At 36.3% G+C, this 12,745-nt stretch overlaps 1 protein-coding gene across 2 annotated transcripts in view; it reads right to left on the bottom strand.

Moving 5' to 3' along the window:
* lingo2 (leucine rich repeat and Ig domain containing 2) overlaps nucleotides 1-12,745 on the bottom strand; it is a 194,824-nt gene that overhangs the window by 114,293 nt on the left and 67,786 nt on the right. The window contains exon 1 of one of the 2 annotated variants that reach the window (XM_072395262.1): nucleotides 4,235-4,284. The exons of the other annotated variant lie outside the window; for it this stretch is intronic. The gene's annotated coding sequence lies outside the window, so the exon portion shown is untranslated. Of the gene's footprint in view, nucleotides 1-4,234; nucleotides 4,285-12,745 lie in introns of those variants that run through there. 2 annotated transcript variants of the gene reach the window in all.

Here is a 12,745-nt window from a genome sequence, read left to right as displayed (position 1 = left end):
ATTTCTTTGAAGTATCTTTTCAGGATGTGTGGTTGTAGAATCAGTGTGAACATAGAACTAACAGAGCAATTATTATAGGTTACACAAATGCGTGGCAGATTAATGGTTAACAATTCATATTCCCAGTGAAAATGTTTTGCTTTTTTTCATTTGACTCTAACACTTAAATGACGAAACATTCAAAACCAGAGGCTTAATTCTACACAAAAAAATTTACCCCTTTTTTATTTTATCTCAAATGGACATGAGCTGAGAAAAAAAAAAAAGAAAATCAAAGGAATCCATCACTGACCCAAATTTTTCAGGGCTACTTTATAATTCAGTTTGATCTCACTATATGTCCATGTCTTGTATGGCTAACCCCACTCATTCGCCACAGAATCATAGTCAATACTAATGAGAAGTGGAAGGCTAAAACTCATTGAAGGTCTAAACTAAAAAAAAATAAAGGGTAGCTTTTGCTGACTATTTATTTATGCAAATTTTTTTTTTCAAAATGTACGATGCAAACAGAAAATTGGATGGCAAGTTTTGGCATCTGAAACTAAATAAAGGTCTGTTCAAGTGCTTCATGAATTCTTTATGTGTATATGAACCATGCAGAGGTTAGTGACAGGGGTTGTGCAATATATGGATGAGCTCTCAATGTATAGCTGGACTGTTTCACCTTTTGTTATTTACTGTATGAATTAACTCATGAATCATTAATTTATCATCTATGAAGGAGCAGGACCAACATAATGAATAAATGATTTCACTGTGGCAAGCCTGTGGGTATGGGGATGTGGTAAATTGAGATTTTTTTTTTCTATTCTTTCCTCAGTATCATGCAACTGATATGCTATGCTTCTGTCTATCCTTGAGACTGACAGACACACAAATTGGTGCATGGCTTTTCTCTCTCAGTCAGGGTGCATTTTGCAATGAGTGAGTTGGATGCTAAAGGTGTACAGAAATAGTCATTACTATCCAGTGAGTTCTGCCAACAATACCATGGCAATGGAAGGCAAATGTGGCCTTGAGATGTGTTCCAGTCACTGGCAAACTAAAAAGCACAGCCCTTCAAGGACTTGGAGTAAATAGACACATTTGCCCAATGGAGTGGAGCTGATAGGTGCTCTATGTTCAGGGTTTATAACTAATTTCAATACACTGCCCCCCCCCTCTTTTGGCAGCTCAGTATCAATCAACAAACTTCACCTTGTGCAACATATTACTCTGAAGAGATGTAAATTTGCAACATAAGAAAGAAACTTCCCTGGTAACAAGACATTGTAAAACTGTCTTTAATCCAATCATACCCAATTTGTTTGAAGAAAAACTGGCAAGGATGAGTAAACGTCTTCATAATTATGGACTAACTCCTTTAAAGGCAACCATGTTTTCTTTTTACTGTCATATGTTTTGTTTTTTCCAAAGAGGGAAATGTCACACAATAGGTATATGATAGCAGCCTTCACCTAAAGAGGCTATTAGGGCCTGTTTTAATATCAAGAAATTACATTAATGCTGGTAAGATCTACTTTTAAATGACTGAAGTGACATGGTGCTCATTGTAGTCAGACATTAAAGAGCTTTAGCTAAAGAGATGATGATATGCTGTTGAAGGACTGAATTTTGTCATCCATCTAATTTCAATGGGGATTTGCCAAAACCATGTTGCTTGTCTTCACTGGATGAACTCTGTGATGAGTTGCTTTGACATGTACCATTATACTCAATGACAGAAATGTCAAGCTAGGACCACAACAGGAACATCATAATATTGCTGTCAGGGAACACTGATTTGGTATATGGCATAACAGTACGAAGACAGAATTGAATACTGAAATCAAATCAGAAAAATGTACGGAAATACATTTGCCTTCTTTATTTTTTTAGCACCTGGAGTCATACTGTAACTGGTAGTCTAACCTGTTCACTGAAAGATTGCTGATACAACATCATTCATATCTTCAAGTCCATCTCTTGAAATTAATTTCACTTGATGACTTTTCAAAGTGAACTTCGCCGTCCCACCATAAGTAGAGGTCTCTGCTGACTCTCCTTTGCTTTGTAAATTATTTTTGCTTAAGGGCAGCAAGGTTAAGATGGTTCAGCAGAGCAAATAAATAATGAATTCAATAAGGGTAATTAAATAAGCACATCTGAAGAGCAGCACATGACCTCATGGTCTCTCACAAGGCCTCACACTTAAAACCTCAGAGCTGCCCTTTCGTTCTACTTTTTAAACTATAGTTTCTTAAACTTAAATTTCAGGGTTTAAAGTTTATAACCTACTATTTCTAATAGCCTTAATTATGAGAAAAACTACTGTTACAGTATATATCACAGTGAGTCTCCCATGTTAAATGTGCAAGGCAATTTGTTGTTGACATTTGTAACTGCTGTACAACCTAGTACAGGCTTACTGGTCATCCCAAAGGCCTTTGCACATTGATTAACTTGAAAAACAACTCACTATAAGCAATTATTAAGGTGCAACAGAAAGAGCGCTAATCCCAAAATAACAATGTCAAAGTATCATGACCGATGCAAATCACTGAGTCCACTCCGTTGAGGTTATGGCAGATTTACCCAGATAATTGATCCCTGCGCATTTATGAATTTTTAGATTATTCTCTTATCAAATGAAGTGTTAATACATTTTGTAACCTACGAAACAGAATTAGAAAATAGAAAATGGGATTACATTCATTAAGCCATTACATATTTCTTTATTTTTATGTTAAATACAGTTGTTTTGCCAAATTAAGAGTAATTGCTCCGTTTTAGTAAGCTCACCAAATATTTTTATGATCTTTTGTTGTGAAAATGTGGAGTGTGAAGATGTGACATGTTAAAATTGTATCAAGGTATTTTTCCATTAAATGCATTTCATTTGGTGGGCAGATAGCAGTGCTATAACACAACTGACACAGGTCTACATGCAAAGAAAAACCACACTGCATCAGATAACTTCTGGATGGGAACAATAGAATCTAGCTGTGTCTTTGCTTACAGTTTATGTAGAGTGATTTCAGAAGTATCAGAGTCATTTGTAACTGATTCCAACTGTAATTATCTATATGACGGTTTGATCTGGTTAACTGTTCTCATTACCACTGATCTCCAACAGGCAACAGATTTAATCCATTCCATTTACAACTGCTGTTTAGACGACACACCAAAGAGCCCTGGCTCATTATGGGATCACACAACACAAGTGCAAATATGACTGATGTACATCCATAATAGATAGTGAATAGTTATGATAGATTGGCAGATATAAAATGTACAGTCCACAGTTGTTCTTCAGTCTCTTCTCCAGCAAATGTAATTAGGAATAAAAGGTACAACAGTAAGTTGCCAGATCTTAGATTTAATCTAAGCATATCAGTTCTGACAGATTTGTGTTGTCAAAACCAGTACTAGGAGACAATCAGTGCTGTAGACTTAAAAGAAAACACTTAAAAGTTTTACACTGTTGATTCCTGCAGATTGTAAGGATTTTGGCAAGTGTTCATACCCAATAGCATAGTGTTATACACAATAAAGAGACCTAATTAATGTACGTGGAAGGTTTATCACAAACTCCCAGTATAGGCTGAGATACAAGACTGATTTTCTAAATCTTAAATTATAAATAGCCTATATAAATCCTATAAAGGCTTTAATGAATTATTAATTAATATGCAATGGTATTTTAAGTGAGAACTTAGGCTCAAATGTAGACTAATGCATATGCTAGATGTACATTTAGATTACTGTGCTCACAGTTCATAGATAGACTATGCTTAGGTTTCAACAAATAATATTTGAATAAAAGTATGAAAAGGTTTTTATGAATAAAAGAAAACCACATCCAGTCAGCATGTGCTGGTTTTCCACCAGTGTACTGCAAGTGCAAATGGGTGTAATTAAGAATTGAGGTCTCTTTCTACAATCTGCATCTCTGGAGAAAGTCAGGTAAACATAAATGCAAATTCTTTGTGGGACTTTCTAGTGTTCTGCTTTGTCACACTAAGTGATGCAGCAGAACACGTTCAATTGTCAGCTGGACTGAGTCTAAATGAAAAGGAAATAAATAAATATACAAAAAACAGGTGCTTTTGTCAAAACGATGCTTGGTTCATCCTGACTATCTAAAGAGGATGGTGAGAGTTGTGTGAAAAGCCACTGCTAAGGTGTAAAGACAAAGTTGCATTTTCACAGTGTTACATTTTTTAAAACTCATAAAATTATTTACACATACCAAAATAAAGATGAGACCTTCTCAGGCAGGTGCTATTCTCATCAGGTCAGCTGCAAAGAAAAATAAATGAATAAATAAGGTACAAAAGCCAAAGAAAAGAGAAAAGAAAGCCTTAACGAAAAGGGAAGAAGAAGAAGAATCAAAACTCTCTGAACTGGCTGACCAAAAGTCAACTCTGGATAGACAGAGTAAATGTATGAAAACCAAATATGTGCTTGTTTTATTTGTTTTGTCTGACTGTCGAAGCAATTATTATGTTAATACATCACATAGTCATGAAAGTCTTTGAAATCAACACTACCCCATTAATCACAACATCATCTCCACGGTTGACTGCAAAAACAACAAATAACCAACCAAATGATGAAGTTCTATTTTAGAATATGTGGCTGTGAATGGCACTTAGTAAGACAGAGTAAAAAAAAACAACTATTGGGGTGTGTTAATAATAAGCCATCAGTCAATGAAGTAGAACTTTTTCTGAAGATCCTTACATGCACCATAACACCACCTGAATGTATTCAATTCATTGTTGGGTTTAGTCGTGCCTGTATTTGCATAGTCCTGATAAAGACATCACAAGCACACTCAGTTTGCACAGAGACCTCATCCATTTCTTACAATACATTTCCATGCTCATGTGTTGACTCCGCAGCAGCAAATCCTTTTTCAGTGTAGAAGAGAACGTGTGGGCGATCCCAGTTTAGCAAGGGATGGCCAGATGAAAGTGGGCAAACATGCTTTTGTTGCTGTGAGCAGGTCCCTTTGGAAGAGAAAAGAAACTTAACTCATTTTGAGGGTGAATCATTGCACTCAGAATTCATTTTGATGGGGTACTCTTTGGAAAATTACACCAAAGGCTTCAACTTCACCATTATAACAAACAGTTGTGCAACCTGAGTATGTTAATTTAGGCTGATTTGCAAATCTAAGAGCTAAAATGGAAGCTTCTGCGCTGTTTTGATTCTATTAAATACAATCTGAAACTCAAAAGAATTCCTACAAGACCAACTAATCAAAGCAAGAGAAACAGCAGACATAAAGTGCAGGTAATTATGTTCATTACAGCCCACACATTGTATATGAACATAAAACTATGCCCTAATTCTGCTGGCCTCACCAATGACTTTGTGAGATAATTCCTATGTAGCTTTAGAAAGCTACGACAGTTGGATCTTCTGTACTGAATATTAGTCAGACTGTTTTAACATGTCCAACCCAGAGAGATTAACTGGTCAAATAAATAGAAAGCTAAGACGCTTACAGATAAAGTGATTTCATCGCTCAATACATTTGTTCGAAAAAATACAATACTACTGTTCATTTGCAAACAGTGAAAAGCTTGTTGTTATTCTTGCATATGTAGTTCAAATGTTGTATTATCTGACTGTTTTAGCACAATGCCTCGCAGTTGAAGTTATAATTTTATTTATTGATTATGAATATACATCTTGAAATTTGCAAGTTGAAATACACACATTTTAAGTAAGATTGTGCACATGCTTGGGTCTGAAACTGCCCTCAAGTACAACGGGTTCTCAAAATTCCAGTTCACTACTTTGGTTTTGATCCTGGCACCACAACGTTTTGCTTGATGGTACCACGTAATGCACCAGCAATAAGATTAAAACACACTTTCACCATGATAAAAAAAATTACATTTACAAAAACACACTTTTTTCAAAACAAATGTAGTTTAGGTGAGAAAAAAAAAACCTGTGGCAGATGGACTCAAGGACCCCAAGGCATCGCCTTTGGTGGAAGTGAGGTAGAAAATATAAAGTGTACAAGCAAGACACAGGACAAGAATAAAGATTAGATTGGATCTTACTGCCGGTGAGAGCTCAGAGAAAGAAAAAAAAATAGGATGATAGACTGGTAAGTAACTGGTAAGTAATAACAGATAAGTCATATTGTTTATTGCTGTGTCACATTTGCTTTGCCTGGCTCTGTCTGTAAAATTGGCAACGTACAAGTTCATATTTATAAAAACAAGATGAGCTTTGTGCAGGCTGTAAATCAGAGGAGATTGAAGCTGCGGTGGATTTTTATGATGCAACTACTGAAACATGTTTATTTACTCTGGGCAGTTATTTTATTGTTTTGTATTACAAATAACAGGTTTTGCATGACATTACAAGAACAGAGTGTTCATCTGTGGCATGTCATTGATCAGAGATTGAGATATAAGGAATAACCTTATCGCTATCATCTCTGCATCACACAGAAAGCTTCTGTTTCAGAGTCGTTTTCAGAAAAGTTCTTCTCCTATAAAAATGTAAGCTGGAAAACAGTCATCGATGAGTTGCTTGTGTATCATTAAATTCAGCTTTTGACTCAGAAAGGTTCTTCTCCAATAAAAAGTATTGCAATATTGCACAAAACTCTGAGGTTTGCAGCCTTTCAAATGGTTCTATTCTAACTTTCAATACATGACACTGTAATATATACAACACAAAATACCTTTGCACATGTATGGATTTCACAAAAACACCACATTCAGATCTTTAGAAATGTCAATCTGACAAAGAAAATCATACTACAGATAAGTTAGAAGATTTTATACTTTTGTTTGTTTTTTGTCTTTAAGTGAGTCTGTTCAATATACAAATGAAAGGATAAAGGGCACCCTTATTCTTGTTAGGCCCTGGACTATTAGCCTGCTTTGTTGTTTGTTTGTCTTTGTAGCTATTTCAGCATGACGGCAAATTTAAATGTGTGGCTGTGCATGTGCAGGGCCCAGACAGAGATTTGCTTTCCTAACTGTGGTGTTACATCCCACAGCTACTACGGTAGCCTATGAGCAAACCGTTGCCAGATTCTCTTTCTTTCCTTTATTATATAAAGTATGTAATTTCTGTAGATTGCCCTGTAACATAACACAGTACTATATTTTTCTGACAGTAAATAAAATTTAAATTTTTTGTATTCGCTTATGTTTTGAAAAAAATTAAAAGGAGCATGATCGTGCACAGTGAATAATAGGATGTCTTAATATATGGTATATGTGGGACATTTATCAAACAGGCTCTTTGGTGACAGACAGCAGATGCTTTAAGAAACATTTCTAATTCATTTTAAACAATCAAATCTCAGCCTCATCATTGACTTTATCCTCCTTGACTAAATGTACCCGAAATGAGTGTAGTGCCAAGGCACTCACTTTACAAGCCACTCAGAGTAATTAACAGATGGAAGAGCAGGCTGTGGTGTATTTTCTACAAGAAGTTCTGATGTACATTTTAATTACGGACAATTTCCCTCATATTAGTTTTGCTTTCAGTTTGAACAGATTTTGATTTGGATATGTGGGTCCCCTGTTTCCCTGAGAGTTGAATGGAATGCTCAATTCAATGTCTCAATTCAAAAACTTATTCTCGTTTCTCATGTTGCTTTATCATGAATAAAATGCTATGCAGCTTGCAATTTTTTCATAATATCCTGTTCTCATCTGCATGTTTTGTTAATCTGATGATTTGTGGATTTATATTCTGTCAATTTTTGGAGAAAAGTAAAAATAAATTTTCTTTGGAATGGCAACAACTACTGAAAAGGATGCTATTTCATCTGGCTTCACCATATAAATGAATTGCATACTTTTCAGTCATTATCAGTGTCTGCTGCTTTTCAGTGCAAATATTCTTTTTATCTCAGATCTAAACATGAATCTTAGATTGACAGCACTTTCATGTAAGTTGGAAATCAGTCATTGATGAGCTGCTTGCGTATCATTAAATTCAGCTCTTGGCCTGGCAGATATACCATGATTGACAGACAGTCAGAGCACTGTTGTTGTGCATATGTACATTGACAAATACTATATTCATACAATTGTTTCTTTGCCTTTTCTGTTCTTGTTGTGGATTTTCATGCACAATTCATGTTGGCAGTTGCAATGAACCTCTGGCTGTGGTGAGGACAGCCAGTCAGAATCCTAAATACAATTCTTCCTTCAAAACTTATCTGCTATATCTGGAGCATATGGTAACAGACATGCTGGACTGCAGACATAATAAAGCCAAGTGCACCTTAAATCAATTGCCATAGGCTATGCAGCTGAGACGCAGCAGAAGCCTTGACCACAAACAGCCCAGCGTCAGCTTCTTAGACTGTTTTCACATTGGTTTGTTTGTTTATCTGCTGAACTTGAGATCAACCCTCCTCCAACTTCATTGGTATGCTTTCATAGTTGTATACTGCTGTTCTCATTCACAGCATGTTCATGCAATGGTTTTGCTATCAAACTGAGATGTATTGTACGGTTGACAGAAAAACACGACTAAAAGGAAAAGCAAAAATGAAGATCTACCATAATGAATATATTACTATTTTTGCTCTTTAAAATTTCACTAATTATCTTCCCTGTTTTTTTTCTTTATGTGAAAGCTATCAAAACCAAGCCAACATCTTTATATATTTCTTAACAAAGCAAGACATTTTCCATTTAAAAAAAAGAAATTCAATATAAACAAGATATTTTCTTTTGACATGCATACTTTTTCTCCCTAGTATCTGCATTGACTATGTTTTACGTACAAAACAAAGCTAATTTAATTAATCCTCTACGTTCTAACTTTACATCAGGCCCAACTGAACTGAATTTGTCCAAACATATGTGTGGCAGGACAGGGAGGGTTGGCATCAGAAAACTTAATCGTAGGCTGATGGAGCAGTGTGCAGTATTTATAGGTGTCCATAATGATGTAGTTACTGACTGGAACCAACTGGATAACCTTGTCTCACTCTACCCTTTCAAATCTGTTCACAGCATTTGGTTTGTCCTCTCAGGGCAAACGATAGAAATGTGGAAGACGCACTGGGGTACACCATCGCTCATTCTAACAAATTCAATTTGTTGTTTTTTCGTGTGACTCCTTACTAATAAAACAGACATATTGTACTACCTAAAGTTATCATGTTATATACTTGATGTTGACCCTTTTATCTCACAACATGCAACAAATTAGAATGGCAATACAGCTCGTATTAAAGTTTTTCTCTATACAGCTTAAAAAATATTCTGTACCTAAGAGCAATGCTATGGAGCCTCAATCAACTCTCTATTCTACTGTGCTGTTTAAATACCAATGTGACATTTAATCAACAAAAAAAAAAACATTTGGGAAGCATGCCCTTTTCCAGTGTTTTTCACAATCCTATGCTTAAATACATTCACACATGAGAGCTTCACAGAGCAGCCGCCGTCTTCTACAGCTCAACGCTGAGCAGCTTCACCACATCTGGGGATTGAGTGTTTTGCCCAAATACACCTTAGCAATTGTGGTTTATACTTCATGTCACCAGCTAATTTCCCTGTACAACATAAGAGCCTGAAACTGTTCCAAGCTTGGCCCCATTAGCATACACCGCTCTACCTTATGTGTGTTTGTACTTGGCATGTTACCATCCATTCTGTTCTCCTCTCAACTGACCAGAGGGAGTTGAAAGGAAATGGCAGGGATCATTACATCACAACACACCCGGTGGCCATTGTCCTCAGCCACTGCCACACAGCATTACCACAGAGTCCTCCACGAACAAGTGGACAGCTCATGTGGGCCACAGTGCAGACACACGGAGGGAGAGAAAGCAGTCAGGACAAGAAAAGAGATGAAATCATGAGAAAGACGAGAGGTAATGGGAGTTCAGAAGCTGAGCCAAAGCAGGGAAAATTTACAATGGTTTGGGGTTGTTGCCCCAACATGTCAACATTTTAACCACTCTTATATAGATATCAATGACCCAGATAACGATTGCTTGAAAGAAAACAGACTGTATAAAGTCAAAGGTCGGGGACATACGCCAGAGGTCAGACAGCCCCTGCCACTGGGCCATCAGGGCTTTCTGTTATTAAAGCAGACACTGTCTTGGTGTGATAGCAATGAGACTCAACACGCCTTCACCCCCAATATAGAGGAGTTTACACAAATATGACCCTTTAGTTGGTTTGCAGGAGGACAGGCCCGCTCTGTTTATATTGTTTGCACAATAACAGTTTCCGTATGTGCTCCACCTGTGTGGATCTGCAGGGGCTCAGATCATCAAAATCCACTCACTATACAAGGACAGAAAAATCATTATGCTCTCTTGTGTAGACAATTTGTGATTTAATAACAAGATGTGCAATATTAATTCCTGGGAAGTATTGAAGATTAAGAAATTTAAACATATTTTAGGCCTGTGCAAATGTGTAAACACACTGCAATGCCAAATGCTTGGGCACTCGTGTTTCTCCCACACACAGTCGCATGTACAATTATTCAAGCACATAACAGGCATTGTAAGTTGTGTGAAGCATTTTGAGATGATTATTTTCACCAGTAAAACCAATTTAAGCTGTCTCTATTGTTTATGTCCTTTCATTTGATGCCAGACTGGCTTTGAGATTTTGATATGAAGCTTCTGGGTTTGCTCTACCTGTGCAGGGTTCTCTTTTCTTTTCCTGTTGTTTCAGGAAGCTTTTCATCCATTATGATTTTATGGAGTTGTTGCCTTACAGAAAAATATGACTTTGGGATAAATCTGTAAAACTGTATGCACACAGACTAAACTGTCTATAGACATTTTTCCAATACTCATAAGTTTAAATCAGAAAAATGCATTCTATACTGTTCAAATGAAATAGTCTGTTTGTACGGTGGCCCTGAAGTGCAAATCACAATGGCAAAACAGAAACTACAGTAACATTAACCAAACCGGAAAAGTTAGGTAACCTCAGGTGACATGACTCGTTGCTGACTGGGCTGGTGGTCCGTCCTTTGAACCAGAAGGACAACATCACCAGACAAACAGAAACAAACGAACATGCCGTGATGTAATGCCAAAACTGTGGCAAAGAGTATATCTATATCACGTCATATCCATGTCCTGCAACAAAATATTCTATAATAGCAGCGCATACATTGTCACTAGCGGTGCTCATGTACTGAAAACATGTAAAGCATGTCCTTGCGGTTCAAAGGACAGACCACCAGTCGAATCAGCGACGATTTATGTCACCCAAGGGTACCTACCTTCTCCAGTTTGGTTAATGTCGTTGTCGTTTCAGTTTTGCAGTTGTGTTTATATTCCTAATTTGCCAACCATCTGGCACTCAACCCTATTAACCATAGTACATTGATTTGAATATGCAGGTGGCCAATAAACAATGTAAACACATCATACGATAAAGCATTTTACAACACTAATCACATTTACAGACAAGGCTTCAAAAGGTGGGTCATATTTAGGTGAACACTAATTAAAAGGGCTTGTCAGCTCTAAATAATGGTTGGCACTACTATGATTCCAAGCCAATTTCTAGAAACATCTAAAGGGCAAAACAAAGCACTTAGTTTTGAAATGTCACAATGATTGTTTTTAAGCTCATTTTCCATCCTCAGCAAAGCAAAGATAAATATTGCTTTATTAACATATTCAATTATTAAGATAAAAATAAAATGTACTTAAAATCAAGAAGAAGGCAACAGAAAGTCTCTTTGGTACTCTCTCTTACAGGAAACAATCAGCTACAATGGACTGACTTTCCAGTAAAAAGCTTTTCCAGTAGAAATCAATCAAGTACAGTAGTCAAATCATGATGGAAATCACAACCACCAATGTGAGACATTGGTAGACACACTACAAAAGAAGTGAAGGTAGCTAAAGTTGTGACACCCACTGGTTTGTGAACTGTACATCCATACTCTAAAATAAATCTCAATTAGGAGGTAACCACTCTGAACTGAAACATAATTATAAAAAAAACCAGAACATGATGATGAATTAAGCAAAACTTTGTTTTTGAAGCCTGCGTCACCTCCTGTTCAGAGCCTATATTCACCAGTTGTATACTCTCTGTAATCCATCAGCATGTGCAGAGAGGAACAAAGTTGATATAATCCTGTTTGATATGGCTCTGAAGGCTACAGTATTTATGGTTTAATATTGACTGAAGTCCATGGAAGCACAAAAAGGAAGAAAAGAGGAACATAACCTTAATAACTAAATATCTGCAACTATTTTCCCCTGAGTTTTTAGAAGTATGCCTACATTAAGTTCCTGCGACTAGATGCAACTTGAGAGACAAGGATATTTGATTTTATAACTTTTTGCATTTACTTGGATTAATCAATTACTTTTATGTTACACAAGCCCTCAAACAAGCTTGTATTCTTACATGATGTTAAGAGAGCTTTTTTCTTTGTTTTTCAATCACCTATTCAGAACTGCTTATAGATACAGATCCAAGGTAATATAGATGGTTAAAAGTCTTCTTGGTGAGAAAGGAAACTTTATATAAGAGAAATAAGTATGAAGGAAGGACATACAACAATGGCTCTCAAATGTAAAAAAAGTAAAAGAAAAAAAGAAAAGGAAAGGAAAGGTGATTCGACTTCCCTATGCTGTCATCTAAATATCACAATTCTATAGTCTGTACAAGATACAGCACTTGCTGTCCCAAAGGAAAATGCTGCATGCATAACATAAAGAAAGAAATACAAATTAAAAAAGAGGATATTTGATTCTCTT

The sequence above is a fragment of the Leuresthes tenuis genome, unplaced genomic scaffold, assembly GCF_036924035.1.
Source record: "Leuresthes tenuis unplaced genomic scaffold, fLeuTen1.0.hap1 SCAF_11, whole genome shotgun sequence".
In the NCBI taxonomy this organism is placed as follows: Eukaryota; Metazoa; Chordata; class Actinopteri; order Atheriniformes; family Atherinopsidae; genus Leuresthes; species Leuresthes tenuis.
Note: the sequence above shows the minus strand (reverse complement) of the source record. Positions and strands in the feature narration are given on the sequence as shown.